Here is a 20,448-nt window from a genome sequence, read left to right on the forward strand (position 1 = left end):
TAGTAGCAGGCTTCACCACTGTTTTAACACAGTTAGTAGCTGGCTTCACCACTGTTTTAACACTGTGTTAGTAGCAGGCTTCACCACTGTTTTAACACGGTTAGTAGCAGGCTTCACCACTGTTTTAACACTGTGTTAGTAACAGGTTTCACCACTGTTTTAACAGTGTTAGTAACAGCCTTCACCACTGTTTTAACACCGTGTTAGTAGCAGGCTTCACCACTGTTTTAACAGTGTTAGTAACAGCCTTCACCACTGTTTTAACACCGTGTTAGTAGCAGGCTTCACCACTGTTTTAACACAGTTATTAGCAGGCTTCACCACTGTTTTAACACTGTGTTAGTAACAGGCTTCACCACTGTTTTAACACTGTGTCAGTAGAACGATTCACCACTGTTTTAACACAGTTAGTAGCAGGCTTCACCACTGTTTTAACACTGTGTTAGTAGCAGGCTTCACCACTGTTTTAAAACAGTTAGTAGCAGGCTTCACCACTGTTTTAAAACAGTTAGTAACAGGCTTCACCACTGTTTTAACACTGTGTTAGTAGCAGGCTTCACCACTGTTTTAACACTGTGTTAGTTGCAGGCTTCACCACTGTTTTAACACAGTTAAACACTGTGTTAGTAGCAGGCTTCACCACTGTTTTAACACAGTTAGTAGCAGGCTTCACCACTGTTTTAACAAAGTTAGTAGCAGGCTTCACCACTGTTTTAAAACAGTTAGTAGCAGGCTTCACCACTGTTTTAACACAGTTAGTAGCAGGCTTCACCACTGTTTTAACACTATGTTAGTAGCAGGCTTCACCACTGTTTTAACACAGTTAGTAGCAGGCTTCACCACTGTTTTAAAACAGTTAGTAGCAGGCTTCACCACTGTTTTAAAACAGTTAGTAACAGGCTTCACCACTGTTTTAACACTGTGTTAGTTGCAGGCTTCACCACTGTTTTAACACAGTTAAACACTGTGTTAGTAGCAGGCTTCACCACTGTTTTAACACAGTTAGTAGCAGGCTTCACCACTGTTTTAACAAAGTTAGTAGCAGGCTTCACCACTGTTTTAAAACAGTTAGTAGCAGGCTTCACCACTGTTTTAACACAGTTAGTAGCAGGCTTCACCACTGTTTTAACACTGTGTTAGTAGCAGGCTTCACCACTGTTTTAACACTATTAGTAGCAGGCTTCACCACTGTTTTAACACTGTTAGTAGCAGGCTTCACCACTGTTTTAACACTGTTAGTAGCAGGCTTCACCACTGTTTTAAAAAAGTTAGTAGCAGGCTTCACCACTGTTTTAACACAGTTAGTAGCAGGCTTCACCACTGTTTTAACACTGTGTTAGTAGCAGGCTTCACCACTGTTTTAACACTGTGTTAGTAGCAGGCTTCACCACTGTTTTAACACGGTTAGTAGCAGGCTTCACCACCGTTTTAACACTGTTAGTAGCAGGCTTCACCACTGTTTTAATACTCTTAGTAGCAGGCTTCACCACTGTTTTAAAACAGTTAGTAGCAGGCTTCACCACTGTTTTAACACAGTTAGTTGCAGGCTTCACCACTGTTTTAACACAGTTAGTAGCAGGCTTCACCACTGTTTTAACACAGTTAGTAGCAGGCGTCACCACTGTTTTAAAACAGTTAGTAGCAGGCTTCACCACTGTTTTAACACAGTTAGTAGCAGGCTTCATCACTGTTTTAACACAGTTTAGTAGCAGGCTTCACCACTGTTTTAACACTGTGTTAGTTGCAGGCTTCACCACTGTTTTAACACAGTTAAACACTGTGTTAGTAGCAGGCTTCACCACTGTTTTAACACAGTTAGTAGCAGGCTTCACCACTGTTTTAACACTGTTAGTAGCAGGCTTCACCACTGTTTTAAAACAGTTAGTAGCAGGCTTCACCACTGTTTTAACACAGTTAGTAGCAGGCTTCACCACTGTTTTAACACTGTGTTAGTAGCAGGCTTCACCACTGTTTTAACACTATTAGTAGCAGGCTTCACAACTGTTTTAACACTGTTAGTAGCAGGCTTCACCACTGTTTTAACACTGTTAGTAGCAGGCTTCACCACTGTTTTAAAACAGTTAGTAGCAGGCTTCACCACTGTTTTAACACAGTTAGTAGCTGGCTTCACCACTGTTTTAACACTGTGTTAGTAGCAGGCTTCACCACTGTTTTAACACGGTTAGTAGCAGGCTTCACCACTGTTTTAACACTGTGTTAGTAACAGGCTTCACCACTGTTTTAACAGTGTTAGTAACAGCCTTCACCACTGTTTTAACACCGTGTTAGTAGCAGGCTTCACCACTGTTTTAACAGTGTTAGTAACAGCCTTCACCACTGTTTTAACACCGTGTTAGTAGCAGGCTTCACCACTGTTTTAACACAGTTATTAGCAGGCTTCACCACTGTTTTAACACCGTGTCAGTAGAACGATTCACCACTGTTTTAACACAGTTAGTAGCAGGCTTCACCACTGTTTTAACACTGTGTTAGTAGCAGGCTTCACCACTGTTTTAACACTGTGTTAGTAGCAGGCTTCACCACTGTTTTAAAACAGTTAGTAGCAGGCTTCACCACTGTTTTAAAACAGTTAGTAACAGGCTTCACCACTGTTTTAAAACAGTTAGTAGCAGGCTTCACCACTGTTTTAACACAGTTAGTAGCAGGCTTCACCACTGTTTTAACACTATGTTAGTAGCAGGCTTCACCACTGTTTTAACACTATTAGTAGCAGGCTTCACCACTGTTTTAACACTGTTAGTAGCAGGCTTCACCACTGTTTTAACACTGTTAGTAGCAGGCTTCACCACTGTTTTAAAACAGTTAGTAGCAGGCTTCACCACTGTTTTAACACAGTTAGTAGCAGGCTTCACCACTGTTTTAACACAGTTAGTAGCAGGCTTCACCACTGTTTTAACACTATGTTAGTAGCAGGCTTCACCACTGTTTTAACACTATTAGTAGCAGGCTTCACCACTGTTTTAAAACTGTTAGTAGCAGGCTTCACCACTGTTTTAACACTGTTAGTAGCAGGCTTCACCACTGTTTTAAAACAGTTAGTAGCAGGCTTCACCACTGTTTTAACACAGTTAGTAGCAGGCTTCACCACTGTTTTAACACTGTGTTAGTAGCAGGCTTCACCACTGTTTTAACACTGTGTTAGTAGCAGGCTTCACCACTGTTTTAACACGGTTAGTAGCAGGCTTCACCACCGTTTTAACACTGTTAGTAGCAGGCTTCACCACTGTTTTAATACTCTTAGTAGCAGGCTTCACCACTGTTTTAAAACTGTTAGTAGCAGGCTTCACCACTGTTTTAAAACAGTTAGTAGCAGGCTTCACCACTGTTTTAACACAGTTAGTAGCAGGCTTCACCACTGTTTTAACACTGTGTTAGTAGCAGGCTTCACCACTGTTTTAACACTGTGTTAGCTGCAGGCTTCACCACTATTTTAACACTGTGTTAGTTGCAGGCTTCACCACTGTTTTAACACTGTGTTAATTGCAGGCTTCACCACTGTTTTAACACTGTTAGTAGCAGGCTTCACCACTGTTTTAACACTGTTAGTAGCAGGCTTCACCACTGTTTTAAAACAGTTAGTAGCAGGCTTCACCACTGTTTTAACACAGTTAGTAGCAGGCTTCACCACTGTTTTAACACAGTTAGTAGCAGGCTTCACCACTGTTTTAACACTATGTTAGTAGCAGGCTTCACCACTGTTTTAACACTATTAGTAGCAGGCTTCACCACTGTTTTAAAACTGTTAGTAGCAGGCTTCACCACTGTTTTAACACTGTTAGTAGCAGGCTTCACCACTGTTTTAAAACAGTTAGTAGCAGGCTTCACCACTGTTTTAACACAGTTAGTAGCAGGCTTCACCACTGTTTTAACACTGTGTTAGTAGCAGGCTTCACCACTGTTTTAACACTGTGTTAGTAGCAGGCTTCACCACTGTTTTAACACGGTTAGTAGCAGGCTTCACCACCGTTTTAACACTGTTAGTAGCAGGCTTCACCACTGTTTTAATACTCTTAGTAGCAGGCTTCACCACTGTTTTAAAACTGTTAGTAGCAGGCTTCACCACTGTTTTAAAACAGTTAGTAGCAGGCTTCACCACTGTTTTAACACAGTTAGTAGCAGGCTTCACCACTGTTTTAACACTGTGTTAGTAGCAGGCTTCACCACTGTTTTAACACTGTGTTAGCTGCAGGCTTCACCACTATTTTAACACTGTGTTAGTTGCAGGCTTCACCACTGTTTTAACACTGTGTTAATTGCAGGCTTCACCACTGTTTTGACACTGTGTTAGTAGCAGGCTTCACCACTGTTTTAACACACTGTTAGAAGCAGGCTTCACCACTGTTTTAACACTGTGTTAGTAGCAGGCTTCACCACTGTTTTAACACTGTTAGTAGCGGGCTTCACCACTGTTTTCACACTGTTAGTAACAGGCTTCACCACTGTTTTCACACTGTTAGTAACAGGCTTCACCACTGTTTTAACACTGTGTTAGTAGCAGGCTTCACCACTGTTTTAACACCGTGTCAGTAGCAGGCTTCACCACTGTTTTAACAGTTTTAGTAACAGTTTTTACCACTGTTTTAACACTGTGTTAGTAACAGGCTTCACCACTGTTTTAACAGTGTTAGTAACAGGCTTCACCACTGTTTTAACACCGTGTTAGTAGCAGGCTTCACCACTGTTTTAACACAGTTAGTAGCAGGCTTCACCACTGTTTTAACACTGTGTTAGTAACAGGCTTCACCACTGTTTTAACAGTGTTAGTAACAGCCTTCACCACTAATTTAACACCGTGTTAGTAGCAGGTTTCTCCACTGTTTTAACAGTGTTAGTAACAGCCTTCACCACTGTTTTAACACCATGTTAGTAGCAGGCTTCACCACTGTTTTAACACCGTGTCAGTAGAACGATTCACCACTGTTTTAACACAGTTAGTAGCAGGCTTCACCACTGTTTTAACACTGTGTTAGTAGCAGGCTTCACCACTGTTTTAACACTGTGTTAGTAGCAGGCTTCACCACTGTTTTAACACAGTTAGTAGCAGGCTTCACCACTGTTTTAAAACAGTTAGTAGCAGGCTTCACCACTGTTTTAAAACAGTAACAGGCTTCACCACTGTTTTAACACTGTGTTAGTAGCAGGCTTCACCACTGTTTTAACACTGTGTTAGTTGAAGGCTTCACCACTGTTTTAACACAGTTAAACACTGTGTTAGTAGCAGGCTTCACCACTGTTTTAACACAGTTAGTAGCAGGCTTCACCACTGTTTTAACACTGTTAGTAGCAGGCTTCACCACTGTTTTAAAACAGTTAGTAGCAGGCTTCACCACTGTTTTAACACAGTTAGTAGCAGGCTTCACCACTGTTTTAACACTGTGTTAGTAGCAGGCTTCACCACTGTTTTAACACTATTAGTAGCAGGCTTCACCACTGTTTTAACACTGTTAGTAGCAGGCTTCTCCACTGTTTTAAAACAGTTAGTAGCAGGCTTCACCACTGTTTTAACACAGTTAGTAGCTGGCTTCACCACTGTTTTAACACTGTGTTAGTAGCAGGCTTCACCACTGTTTTAACACTGTGTTAGTAGCAGGCTTCACCACTGTTTTAACACGGTTAGTAGCAGGCTTCACCACTGTTTTAACATTGTTAGTAGCAGGCTTCACCACTGTTTTAATACTCTTAGTAGCAGGCTTCACCACTGTTTTAAAACAGTTAGTAGCAGGCTTCACCACTGTTTTAACACAGTTAGTTGCAGGCTTCACCACTGTTTTAACACAGTTAGTAGCAGGCTTCACCACTGTTTTAACACAGTTAGTAGCAGGCTTCACCACTGTTTTAAAACAGTTAGTAGCAGGCTTCACCACTGTTTTAACACAGTTAGTAGCAGGCTTCACCACTGTTTTAACACAGTTAGTAGCAGGCTTCACCACTGTTTTGACACTGTGTTAATAGCAGGCTTCACCACTGTTTTAACACTGTGTTAGTAGCAGGCTTCACCACTGTTTTAACACGGTTAGTAGCAGGCTTCACCACTGTTTTAACACTGTTAGTAGCAGGCTTCACCACTGTTTTAATACTCTTAGTAGCAGGCTTCACCACTGTTTTAAAACAGTTAGTAGCAGGCTTCACCACTGTTTTAACACAGTTAGTTGCAGGCTTCACCACTGTTTTAACACAGTTAGTAGCAGGCTTCACCACTGTTTTAACACAGTTAGTAGCAGGCTTCACCACTGTTTTAAAACAGTTAGTAGCAGGCTTCACCACTGTTTTAACACAGTTAGTAGCAGGCTTCACCACTGTTTTAACACAGTTAGTAGCAGGCTTCACCACTGTTTTAACACAGTTAGTAGCAGGCTTCACCACTGTTTTAAAACAGTTAGTAGCAGGCTTCACCACTGTTTTAACACAGTTAGTAGCAGGCTTCACCACTGTTTTAACACAGTTAGTAGCAGGCTTCACCACTGTTTTAAAACAGTTAGTAGCAGGCTTCACCACTGTTTTAACACAGTTAGTAGCAGGCTTCACCACTGTTTTAACACAGTTAGTAGCAGGCTTCACCACTGTTTTAACACAGTTAGTAGCAGGCTTTCCTTATATGAACTGTATCTCACTAACATCTTTGAAATTGTTGCATGTTGCGTTTTATTTTTGTTCAGTATATAATTTTGATATCATGGATGGTCAGTCCTTGCATCCATAGCGCTGTCTATGAACTAGAGTGTTTACAATTCTCCAACCACATCGCTCAGCTTTTTACAGAAACCGTGGCGGGGATTTGGCTTTGTTATTGTTTAAACAGCAGATTGCCCCTTTAATGTATCTTGTGCATATAGCTGTATTTTGCTGCAGGGAACACATATGGATTCTCTTTTCTTCTTCTATGTTTTTTTACTCTGGTGCACCATCAACTCTTTATGTGTAGCAGAGGGGTATTTTTGATCTAAATATTTTGTTTCCCCCAACCTTTTCCATGGTCTCCTGTGTACAGTACACAATACAGATCTTTCTATTGACCTGTTGACCAACTATATGGTTATGACATGATTCTCAGCCTTCATGAGGATATCATTGAAAATCAACATGGATAGAGCCACAGCTATAAGTGATATTATTGAAAACCAACATGGATAGAACCACAGCTCTAAGGGCAGGCAGCGCCAATAAGACAAACATCAGAGACCCAGCAGTCCATAATTCAGCGTCTGAGCTGAAGGCTCTCTGAGTTGCAGCCTAAAACCTCAGGCCACCCGTACGACGAGCAGTCAATCAGGAAAATAACACTATGTCAGTAGCAGGCTTCACCACTGTTTTAACACTGTTAGTAGCAGGCTTCACCACTGTTTTAACACTGTGTTAGTAGCAGGCTTCACCACTGTTTTAACACTGTGTTAGTAGCAGGCTTCACCACTGTTTTAACACTGTGTTAGTAGCAGGCTTCACCACTGTTTTAACACTGTGTTAGGAGCAGGCTTCACCACTGTTTTAACACTGTTAGTAGCAGGCTTCACCACTGTTTTAACACTGTGTTAGTAGCAGGCTTCACCACTGTTTTAACACCGTGTTAGTAGCAGGCTTCACCACTGTTTTGACACTGTGTTAGTAGCAGGCTTCACCACTGTTTTAACACTGTGTTAGTAGCAGGCTTCACCACTGTTTTAACACTGTGTTAGTAGCAGGCTTCACCACTGTTTTAACACTGTGTTAGTAGCAGGCTTCACCACTGTTTTAACACTGTGTTAGTAGCAGGCTTCACCACTGTTTTAACACTGTGTTAGTAGCAGGCTTCACCACTGTTTTAACACTGTGTCAGTAGCAGGCTTGACCACTGTTTTAACTGTTAGTAGCAGGCTTCACCACTGTTTGAACACTGTGTTAGTAGCAGGCTTCACCACTGTTTTAACACTGTGTTAGTAGCAGGCTTCACCACTGTTTTAACACCGTGTTAGTAGAAGGCTTCACCACTGTTTTAACACTGTTAGTAGCAGGCTTCACCACTGTTTTAACACTGTTAGTAGCAGGCTTCACCACTGCTTTAACACTGTGTCAGTAGCAGGCTTCACCACTGTTTTAACACTGTTAGTAGCAGCCTTCACCACTGTTTTAACACTGTGTCAGTAGCAGGCTTCACCACTGTTTTAACACTGTTAGTAGCAGGCTTCACCACTGTTTTAACACTGTTAGTAGCAGGCTTCACCACTGTTTTAACACTGTTAGTAGCAGGCTTCACCACTGTTTTAACACTGTGTTAGTAGCAGGCTTCACCACTGTTTTAACACTGTGTTAGTAGCAGGCTTCACCACTGTTTTAACACCGTGTTAGTAGCAGGCTTCACCACTGTTTTAACACCGTGTTAGTAGCAGGTTTCACCACTGTTTTAACACTGTGTTAGTTGCAGGCTTCACCACTGTTTTAACACTGTGTTAATTGCAGGCTTCACCACTGTTTTAACACTGTGTTAGTAGCAGGCTTCACCACTGTTTTGACACTGTGTTAGTAGCAGGCTTCACCACTGTTTTAACACTTAGTAGCAGGCTTCACCACTATTTTAACACTGTGTTAGTAGCAGGCTTCACCACTGTTTTAACACTGTGTTAGTAGCAGGCTTCACCACTGTTTTAACTGTGTCAGTAGCAGGCTTCACCACTGTTTGAACAGTGTTAGTAGCAGGCTTCACCACTGTTTTAACACTGTGTTAGTAGCAGGCTTTGCCACTGTTTTAACACTGTGTTAGTAACAGGCTTCGCCACTGTTTTAACTGTGTGAGTAACAGGCTTCACAACTGTTTTAACACTTAGTAGCAGGCTTCACCACTGTTTTAACACTGTGTTAGTAGCAGGCTTCACCACTGTTTTAACACTTTGTTAGGAGCAGGCTTCACCACTGTTTTAACACTGTTAGTAGCAGGCTTCACCACTGTTTTAACACTGTGTTAGTAGCAGGCTTCACCACTGTTTTAACACCGTGTTAATAGCAGGCTTCACCACTGTTTTGACACTGTGTTAGTAGCAGGCTTCACCACTGTTTTAACACTGTGTTAGTAGCAGGCTTCACCACTGTTTTAACACTGTGTTAGTAGCAGGCTTCACCACTGTTTTAACACTGTGTTAGTAGCAGGCTTCACCACTGTTTTAACACTGTGTTAGTAGCAGGCTTCACCACTGTTTTAACACTGTGTTAGTAGCAGGCTTCACCACTGTTTTAACACCGTGTCAGTAGCAGGCTTGACCACTGTTTTAACTGTTGGTAGCAGGCTTCACCACTGTTTGAACACTGTGTTAGTAGCAGGCTTCACCACTGTTTTAACACTGTGTTAGTAGCAGGCTTCACCACTGTTTTAACACCGTGTTAGTAGCAGGCTTCACCACTGTTTTAACACTGTTAGTAGCAGGCTTCACCACTGTTTTAACACTGTTAGTAGCAGGCTTCACCACTGTTTTAACACTGTGTCAGTAGCAGGCTTCACCACTGTTTTAACACTGTTAGTAGCAGCCTTCACCACTGTTTTAACACTGTGTCAGTAGCAGGCTTCACCACTGTTTTAACACTGTTAGTAGCAGGCTTCACCACTGTTTTAACACTGTTAGTAGCAGGCTTCACCACTGTTTTAACACTGTGTTAGTAGCAGGCTTCACCACTGTTTTAACACTGTGTTAGTAGCAGGCTTCACCACTGTTTTAACACCGTGTTAGTAGCAGGCTTCACCACTGTTTTAACACCGTGTTAGTAGCAGGTTTCACCACTGTTTTAACACTGTGTTAGTTGCAGGCTTCACCACTGTTTTAACACTGTGTTAGTTGCAGGCTTCACCACTGTTTTAACACTGTGTTAGTAGCAGGCTTCACCACTGTTTTGACACTGTGTTAGTAGCAGGCTTCACCACTGTTTTAACACTTAGTAGCAGGCTTCACCACTATTTTAACACTGTGTTAGTAGCAGGCTTCACCACTGTTTTAACACTGTGTTAGTAGCAGGCTTCACCACTGTTTTAACTGTGTCAGTAGCAGGCTTCACCACTGTTTGAACACTGTTAGTAACAGGTTTGACCACTGTTTTAACAGTATTAGTAACAATCTTCACCACTGTTTTAACAGTGTTAGTAGCAGGCTTCACCACTGTTTTAACACTGTGTTAGTAGCAGGCTTTGCCACTGTTTTAACACTGTGTTAGTAACAGGCTTCGCCACTGTTTTAACTGTGTGAGTAACAGGCTTCACCACTGTTTTAACACTTAGTAGCAGGCTTCACCACTGTTTTAACACTGTGTTAGTAGCAGGCTTCACCACTGTTTTAACACTGTGTTAGTAGCAGGCTTCACCACTGTTTTAACACTGTGTCAGTAGCAGGCTTCACCACTGTTTTAACTGTGTCAGTAGCAGGCTTCACCACTGTTTGAACACTGTTAGTAACAGGCTTCACCACTGTTTTAACAGTGTTAGTAACTAGCTTCACCACTGTTTTAACAGTGTTAGTAGCAGGCTTCACCACTGTTTTAACACTGTGTTAGTAGCAGGCGTCGCCACTGTTTTAACACTGTGTTAGTAACAGGCTTCGCCACTGTTTTAACTGTGTGAGTAACAGGCTTCACCACTGTTTTAACACTTAGTAGCAGGCTTCACCACTGTTTTAACACTGTGTTAGTAGCAGGCTTCACCACTGTTTTAACACTGTTAGTAGCAGGCTTCACCATTGTTTTAACACTGTGTTAGTAGCAGGCTTCACCACTGTTTTAACAGTGTTAGTAACAGGCTTCACCACTGTTTTAACAGTGTTAGTAGCAGGCTTCACCACTGTTTTAACACTGTGTTAGTAGCAGGCTTCACCACTGTTTTAAAGGGACATCTATTTCTTTCCTGCCCCCGTAGCTGTTGGAAACCCACACCTGGTTCCCATATCCAGCACTGCAGTACAGCTTGTCTACTTTTCTGTTAAATGTGGCCTGGGGAGGTTTCTGTCTCATCAGACCATCTCCTGGTGTGTGGGAGAGATGTTGGTGGAATTGGAACAGTGGATGGAGGGCCTGATAGAACGGGATGGCCACATTCCAAACAATTGAGGGAGGGATGGAGGAGAGAGGTGGGTTTGGGGGGGATGGCAGTTTTGTGGTGACGGTTGTGGTAACCATCCGGACCAGTGGAGGGGGGTTCCCATGTGGTAACCATAGTGATGGCTGTCTGCGATCCTCCAAGGTGAAGTGACCCTGACTCAGTCTGAAAGTCCCTTAGCGACCAGAGCGAGAAAGGGAGAGCAAGAGGAGAGAGCCCTTGATCTTCATCCAAACGCCTACATCATGAGCTCAGTCTGCTGCTTTCACATCCCTCCCTCCCCTCCCTCTCTCCATCCGTCTGCTGCTTTCCTCTGCACTGACCAACCTGGACGCTCCCTCTCCCTCCCTCCCTCCCTCCCTCTCTCCATCCCTCCCTCCCTCTCTCTCTCCATCCCTCCCTCCCTCTCTCCATCCCTCCCTCCCTCTCTCCATCCCTCCCTCCCTCTCTCCATCCGTCTGCTGCTTTCCTCTGCACTGACCAACCTGGACGCTCCCTCTCCATCTCTCCCTCTCTCCATCCCTCTCTCCCTCTCTCCATCCCTCCCTCCCTCTCTCCATCCCTCTCTCCCTCTCTCCATCTCTCCCTCTCTCCATCTCTCCCTCTCTCCATCCCTCCCTCCCTCTCTCCATCCCTCCCTCCCTCTCTCCATCCCTCCCTCCCTCTCTCCATCCGTCTGCTGCTTTCCTCTGCACTGACCAACCTGGACGCTCTCTCTCCATCCCTCCCTCCCTCTCTCCATCCCTCCCTCCCTCTCTCCATCCCTCCCTCCCTCTCTCCATCCCTCCCTCCCTCTCTCCATCCCTCTCCCTCCATCCCTCCCTCCCTCTCTCCATCCCTCCCTCCCTCTCTCCATCCCTCCCTCCCTCTCTCCATCCCTCCCTCCCTCTCTCCATCCCTCCCTCCCTCTCTCCATCCCTCTCCCTCCATCTCTCCCTCTCTCCATCCCTCCCTCCCTCTCTCCATCCCTCTCTCCCTCTCTCCATCCCTCCCTCCCTCTCTCCATCCCTCTCTCCCTCTCTCCATCCCTCTCTCCCTCTCTCCATCCCTCTCTCCCTCTCTCCATCCCTCCCTCCCTCTCTCCCTCCCTCCCCTCCCTCTCTCCATCCCTCCCTCCCTCTCTCCATCCCTCTCTCCCTCTCTCCATCCCTCCCTCCCTCTCTCCATCCCTCCCTCCCTCTCTCCATCCCTCCCTCCCTCTGTCTGTTGTTCTTTTAATGCACTGTAACTTTCCATCCTGTGTAAGAGGGAGAAGAAAAAAAAGACTGATGAAATGTCTGGAGGAGTACAGTTGTCTGGTTCAGACTGTAACCATGGCAGGTTATGACCAGAGTAGAGAAGTACAGTTGTCTGGTTCAGACTGTAACCAGGGCAAGTTATGACCAGAGTAGAGAAGTACAGTTGTCTGGTTCAGACTGTAACCATGGCAGGTTATGACCAGAGTAGAGAAGTACAGTTGTCTGGTTCAGACTGTAACCAGGGCAGGTTATGACCAGAGGAGAGGAGTACAGTTGTCTGGTTCAGACTGTAGTCAGGGCAGGTTATGACCAGAGGAGAGGAGTACAGTTGTCTGGTTCAGACTGTATCCAGGGCAAGTTATGACCAGAGGAGAGGAGTACAGTTGTCTGGTTCAGACTGTAGTCAGGGCAGGTTATGACCAGAGTAGAGAAGTACAGTTGTCTGGTTCAGACTGTAACCATGGCAGGTTATGACCAGAGTAGAGAAGTACAGTTGTCTGGTTCAGACTGTAACCAGGGCAGGTTATGACCAGAGGAGAGGAGTACAGTTGTCTGGTTCAGACTGTAGTCAGGGCAGGTTATGACCAGAGTAGAGAAGTACAGTTGTCTGGTTCAGACTGTAACCAGGGCAGGTTATGACCAGAGGAGAGGAGTACAGTTGTCTGGTTCAGACTGTAGTCAGGGCAGGTTATGACCAGAGGAGAGGAGTACAGTTGTCTGGTTCAGACTGTATCCAGGGCAAGTTATGACCAGAGGAGAGGAGTACAGTTGTCTGGTTCAGACTGTAACCAGGGCAGGTTATGACCAGAGTAGAGAAGTACAGTTGTCTGGTTCAGACTGTAACCAGGGCAGGTTATGACCAGAGGAGAGGAGTACAGTTGTCTGGTTCAGACTGTAACCAGGGCAGGTTATGACCAGAGGAGAGTAGAGGGTTACAGTGGAAACTACTCGTATACCAGCGCTGCTGTGGCTGTCCACAGCTGTCAGTTTCTGCCTCTCTCCACCAGTCATGTATGATCCATCACCATTTAGCATACTGCTGATGTGCCGTCAACTGTGGCTGGGCTTCCCATTGTATTCAAACTGCTTAGGCATGTTGATGCTACCAGAACATTCACTCCTGCCCCAGTAGCACTTATCTGGACTTCACAGAACTGTGAAAGTGAACAGAAAAGTTGCAATGTATTTTCAACAAACCGGTATGATATCGATATCAAATCAAAAGATGCTGTAATCAACTGATATATCGATATACAGTAGATTTTCCATGTCAGTGCCCATCTCCTAAAATCAATCAATCGAGTTTCTCTGAAGTAAGAACTTGACATTGTAACAGTATTTAGCATTTCTCTCACAGTGGCAATGTTTTACAAAGTTATCTTTGAATCATTCCACATCAATTCAAACAAGCAAGTCATTCGGAAGGTATTCAGACCCCTTGACTTTTTCCACATTTTTTTAAAGGTTAAATCCTAAAATGTATTATTATATATTTTCTCATCAATCTACACACAATACCCCATACTGACAAAGCGAAAAACGTTTTTTTCAAAATTTTAGCAAATGTATAAAATAATAATTTCAAAAATACCTTATTTACATGAGTATTCAGACCCTTTGCTATTACATTTACGTCATTTAGCAGACGCTCTTATCCAGAGTGACTTACAAATTGGTGCATTCAACTTATGATAGCCACTTCTTTTCCTTTTTTTTTATGGGGGGGGGGGGGGGGGGGTAGAAGGATTACTTTTAGACTCAAAATTGAGCTCAGGTGCATCCCGTTTCCATTGAACATCCTTGATGTTTCTACAACTTGATTGGATTCCACCTGTGGTAAATTCTGTTGATTGGACATGATTTGGAAAGGCACACACCTGTCTATATAAGGTCCCACAGTTGACAGTGCATGTCAGAGCAAAAACCAAGCCATGAGGTCGAAGGAATTGTCCGTAGAGCTCCGAGACAGGATTGTGTCAAGGCACAGATCTGGGGAAAGGTACCAACAAATGTCTGCAGCATTGAAGGTCCCCAAGAACACAGTGGCCTCCATCATTCTTAAAAGGAAGAAGTTTGGAACCACCAAGACTCTTCCTAGAGCTGGCCACCCGGCCAAATTGAGCAATCGGGGGAGAAGGGCCTTGGTCAGAGAGGTGACCAAGAACCCAATGGTCACTCTGACAGAGCTCCAGAGTTCCTCTGTGGAGATGGGAGATCCTTCCAGAAGGAGAACCATCTCTTCAGCACTCCCCCAATCAGGCCTTTATGGTATAGTGGCCAGACGGAAGCCATTCCTCAGTAAAAGGCACATGACAGCCCGCTTGGAGTTTGCCAAAAAGCACCGAAAGGACTCTGACCATGAGAAACAAGATTCTCTGGTCTGATCAAACCAAGATTGAACTCTTTGGCCTGAATGCCAAGCGTCACGTCTGGAGGAAACCTGGCACCATCCCTACGGTGAAGCATGGTGGTGGCAGCATCATGCTGTGGGGATGTTTTTCAGCTGCAGGGACTGGGAGACTAGTCAGGATCGAGGGAAAGATGAACGGAGCAAAGTACAGAGAGATCCTTGATGAAAACCTGCTCCAGAGTGCTCAGGACCTCAGACTGGGGCGAAGGTTCACCTTTCAACAGGACAACAACCCTAAGCACACAGCCAAGACAATGCAGGAGTGGCTTCGGGACAAGTCTCTGAATGTCCTTGAGTGGCCCAGCCAGAGCCTGGACTTGAACCCGATCTAACATCTCTTGAGAGACCTGAAAATAGTTGTGCAAATAGTGGTGCAGTGACGCTCTCCATCCAACCTGACAGAGCTTGAGAGGATCTGCAGAGAAGAATGGGAGAAACTCCCCAAATACAGGTGTTCCAAGCTTATAGTGTCATACCCAAGAAGACTCAAGGCTGTAAGGCTGTAAAAGTACTGAGTAAAGGGTCTGAATATTTATGTAAATGTCATTATTTATTTATTTTTACATTTCTAAAAACCTGTTTTTGCTTTGTCATCATGGGGTATTGTGTGTAGATTGATGAGGGGGAAAACGATTTAATCCATTTTAGAATAAGACTGTAACGTAACAAAATGTGGAAAAAGTCAAGCGGTCTGAATACTTTCCGAATGCACTGTACGTCACAACTTTGAGCATTAACTATAATACTTCAACTTTTTACGAAGGAAAATTCCTTTGATCCATTCGTCATGACCCACTTTAAAAAACAACCTGATTGAAATTATTTGATTTCCCAGAAGAGCTGTGTCCTACGGTAATACTCACACACACATTGAATTACATTGCTGTGTGTGTGAATACGTACTTTCGGCAAATCACATCCAGTGAGTAATGAGTTCTTCAGGCAGCCCAAAATACTTTTTGAAAATAGTTGACAATACAGGAGTTAGTCTTTGTCTGTTAGTTAGTCTCTCAGTTAGTGTTTGTCAGTTAGTTAGTGTTTGTCTGTCAGTTAGTCTGTCTGTTGTCAGCATGCTTTGTTTGGGTTTTATTTGATTTAATATATACACATGTATTTGCCGTCAGAAATGTACTGTTTACTCCGGGAGAAGCTGCATTGATAGTTTTGATATTTGTGTGATTTAAAGCGGCAATCAGCAGTTGAAACGATAACAAAGCGCCTCCCCGCCCCTTTTCAGGTAAAAAGTTGAGGGATGGGGCTGGAGATATGTAACCACTCTCAAATTCATGGACAGAGGTATGGATGCAAGGACTGACCGTCCATGCTATCAACATTATAGTTTTAACCATGTTTTGAGGATATTTATTTTTTGTTTACATTTTTCTTTATAACAAGCTTACATTTTGGCTTCTGATGGGGTATGACAGTTGAACTAAGCTCATAATTTATATTCTTCAAGAACCAATGGGTACATACTGTATAATTAATTTATAAGGCCGTAAATCTGTGTAGCAACTGCAGATTGCCCCTTTAAGAGCTGCTTCTTCCTCACTCACTCACTAATTGAAGCCATCCTCATTTGGAGCTGTGTGTTACTGTAGTTGTTCACTGAAATGTCCCTAACCAGGAATTAATCTGCACTAACAGTGATTTATCTGTATTTCGGGACCTATCAATGTTCACATTTTCCATCAACACCATTGCAGGTTGGCAGAACCCCATCTCAAAGAATGCATTTGATCCAATATAATGAAGACAGGAATGTTAATGTAGTGGAGTTGTAAACGTCAGATATGGAAAGCTCTGAATTTAGGTTATTTATACCCACGATTTATACCCACGATAAAAACGCACTGTCCATCTGGATATCTTCTGTCCAACACAGATCTGAGTTGTGACCCTCAGGCATTCCTCTCAAAGTGTTTATGTGCTGTTTGCCATACGATCTTCATTGATTTCCCTTGACATAAATGTGCTTTTAGTTCTACCATTTACCCCTTGTGAGGGAGAATTTAGCTCTACCATTTACCCCTGTGAGGGAGTGTTTAGCTCTACCATTTACCCCCGTGAGGGAGCGTTTAGCTCTACCATTTACCCCTGTGAGGGAGCGTTTAGCTCTACCATTTACCTCCGTGAGGGAGTGTTTAGCTCTACCATTTACCCCCTGTGAGGGAGCGTTTAGCTCTACCATTTACCCCTGTGAGGGAGCGTTTAGCTCTACCATTTACCCCCGTGAGGGAGTGTTTAGCTCCAGCTGTGAGGGAGTGTTTAGCTCTACCATTTACCCCTGTGAGGGAGCGTTTAGCTCTACCATTTACCCCCGTGAGGGAGCGTTTAGCTCTACCATTTACCCCTGTGAGGGAGTGTTTAGCTCCAGCTGTGAGGGAGAGTAATGTATCTTGAACCACAGGGGAACATTTTGTACATCGCTCAAAGGGGACTCGAAAGCAGCAATGATACGCCATTCCCCTCTAGCTTTGTTATGCTGTTGTCACCTGGGATTTAACCCTAACATGGCCTAATGTATCGTATGGCAACCCTGTTCCTGGAGAGCTACCCTCATGTAGGTTTTCACTCCAACCCCAGGGTTTACTAACCTGATTCATCTTATCAACCTGCTAATTATTAGAATCAGGTGCGCTAGATTAGGGTTGGAGTGAAAACCTACAGGACGGTAGCTCTCCAGGAACAGGGTTGGAGCAAAAACCTACAGACTGGCTAGGCCACTCCAGGACCTTAATGTGCTTCTTCTTGAGCCACTCCTTTGTTGCCTTGGCCGTGTGTTTTGGGTCATTGTCATGCTGGAATACCCATCCACGACCCATTTTCAATGCCCTGGCTGAGGGAAGGAGGTTCTCAACCAAGATTTGACGGTACATGGCCCCGTCCATCGTCCCTTTGATGCGGTGAAGTTGTCCTGTCCCCTTAGCAGAAAAACACCCCCAAAGCATAATGTTTCCACCTCCATGTTTGACGGTGGGGATGGTGTTCTTGGGGTCATAGGCAGCATTCCTCCTCCTCCAAACACGGCGAGTTGAGTTGATGCCAAAGAGCTCGATTTTGGTCTCATCTGACCACAACACTTTCACCCAGTTCTCCTCTGAATCATTCAGATGTTCATTGGCAAACTTCAGACGGGCCTATATATGTGCTTTCTTGAGCAGGGGGACCTTGCGGGCGCTGCAGGATTTTAGGCCTTCACGGCGTAGTGTGTTACCAATTGTTTTCTTGGTGACTATGGTCCCAGCTGCCTTGAGATCATTGACAAGATCCTCCTGTGTAGTTCTGGGCTGATTCCTCACCGTTCTCATGATCATTGCAACTCCACAAGGTGAGATCTTGCATGGAGCCCCAGGCCGAGGGAGATTGACAGGTCTTTTGTGTTTCTTCCATTTGCGAATAATCGCACCAACTGTTGTCACCTTCTCACCAAGCTGCTTGGCGATGGTCTTGTAGCCCATTCCAGCCTTGTGTAGGTCTATAATCTTGTCCCTGACATCCTTGGAGAGCTCTTTGGTCTTGGCCATGGTGGAGAGTTTGGAATCTGATTGATTGATTGCTTCTGTGGACAGGTGTCTTTTATACAGGTAACAAGCTGAGATTAGGAGCACTCCCTTTAAGAGTGTGCTCCTAATCTCAGCTCTTTACCTGTATAAAAGACACCTGGGAGCCAGAAATCTTTCTGATTGAGAGGGGGTCAAATACTTATTTCCCTCATTAAAATGCAAATCAATTTATAAAATTTTTTACATGCATTTTTCTAGATTTTTTGTTGTTATTCTGTCTCTCACTGTTCAAATAAACCTACCATTACTATTATAGACTGATCATTTCTTTGTCAGTGGGCAAACGTACAAAATCAGCAGGGGATCAAATACTTTTTTCCCTCACTGTAGATAAAGAGAACTAAGCTGGTCATTGTCTCCTAGGATCCATGTATGAATCACTTTTTGTGTATTTCAAATGTTGCTGTAAATATGACCACATTTGTATTTACTTCAAAATTCTAAAAACGAAATGATACTACAATCAAATGATGGTAAATCAGCTTTTTAGGACTAATGTGGATTGTACTTTGGGGAAAAGCTACACATTAAAGGAAACCTATTTTTGTTTTACAGGATATGGAAATTAACTATAATTTTGCTAAAATAAGTATTTTTTAAATTTATATGTCTCATGATGTTTTGATAAGAATTAAGTTTATATTCTTCTATGATTGTTGCTTGTTCCAATAGTTTATTCTTGGGTAATCCAATATGTTGGTAGTATGAAGGTTAAGTGTGTAGTGTAAAATCAATTTCCAGATGTGATAGGATATACTTTTTTTTTGTTGAGGTCATTTGATCAGAACATTTAATTGAAGCATCATACAGATTATATTATTTGATTGTAACAGTGAAGAATCAAATAGCGCCCCCCTGAGCTGTTGGCATGCCGCTACAGGCTTCACATGTGGCAAAGAAGGTTTTCTTCTGACAGAGACCCTACTTGTTTTTGAGCTCCAAACATTTCATTTGTTTTCAGATTTGTATAATAGAATCAAACACAAGCTTTGACTTTTAACATCCATTTCCCCCTGGCAAGGATTTCTGTCACACATATTAAATCAACACTCCTACTTTAAAGTGAGCCACTGATATCCAGTGCTATGGGCATAAGGACATAGACATAGGGATCATTCAAAAGCTATGATATCACAAGGTATGGTGAGTGGCTCAAGCAGTGATTTTGAGGTAAATGAATTGTGAGTCTCCGGTTGCTGACCAGATGGTTGTTGTTGTCGTTGCAGGCTTTCTCTGAAGATCGAACCTATGCACGGCTCCCCACGCATGGCCTCATCCAAGGAAGACCTAGCAGGTAAGACCCGTGTGTGTGTGTGTGGCGTGTTTGTGCGCATGTTTATCTATGTTTGTGTGTCCTCCGTTTGAATACTATTGTATCTCCTTGGGTTTAGAGGCTTGTACGCACATCCCTTTCCTTCTGGCCAACCGTTCACATCCCTTTCCTTCTGGCCAACCTTTCACATCACTTTCCTTCTGGCCAACCTTTCACATCACTTTCCTTCTGGCCAACCTTTCACATCACTTTCCTTCTGGCCAACCTTTCACATCCCTTTCACATTCCTTTCCTTCTGGCCAACCTTTCGGGAAGAATAAAGCCTTGAAAAGAAAGAAAACAAAGAACTGCAAGGTTAAGCACCGAGCAAACTCAATAGAATAGAGTTTCATTAACTTTCCCCATCCCATCTCAATACATGTGGGGTTGGCTGTGCCCTGCGGATGACCCTCAAACTGTGAGTTTGGGGGGCGGGGGGGGGAGGGAGATACCCTGTCCCAGCACGCAACGGGGCTTCCAGCTCGTCCCCTACCTGAGTGTCTACGCCGTGGCAGAATGAGGTCACTGGCTACCAACACCGGTAGACCTCTCAGGGTTGAGTTATTGCGGGGGCCCTGAGGGGCCGGCGAGGGACAGCCCTGGTTGAGTCATTTCGTTTGGATTGGAGGGAGAGGGGAAACGAGCGCAGCGCAGCGCTGGCCTGGCCTGGCCGCTCCAGAGTGGGCTGAAACAACACAGGCAGGCCAGAGCCTCCGACGGTTCTCACCATTTCCCCCCGCGCCGACCCAGTCAGAGATGTCAGTCCTCCTCTCTTTCTCTTTACTTTGCTCTCTCTCTCTCTTTCTTGTACCACCTGTCTCTCTCTTTCACTTGCCTTCTATCTCCGCCCCTCCTCTCTG

The 20,448-nt window shown here is 44.0% G+C and overlaps 1 long non-coding RNA gene across 1 annotated transcript in view; it reads left to right on the forward strand.

The window, feature by feature from the left end:
• Positions 1 to 19,572, forward strand: part of LOC311126183 — a 108,981-nt gene extending 89,409 nt beyond the window's left edge. The window contains exon 3 of the long non-coding RNA XR_014612965.1: positions 19,503 to 19,572. This is a non-coding gene — a long non-coding RNA (uncharacterized lncRNA). The remainder of the gene's footprint in view (positions 1 to 19,502) is intronic.
• Positions 19,573 to 20,448: the final 876 nt, after the last annotated feature.

This window comes from Coregonus lavaretus, assembly GCF_964263955.1.
Source record: "Coregonus lavaretus genome assembly, contig: HAP1_SCAFFOLD_990, whole genome shotgun sequence".
Classification (NCBI taxonomy): Eukaryota; Metazoa; Chordata; class Actinopteri; order Salmoniformes; family Salmonidae; genus Coregonus; species Coregonus lavaretus.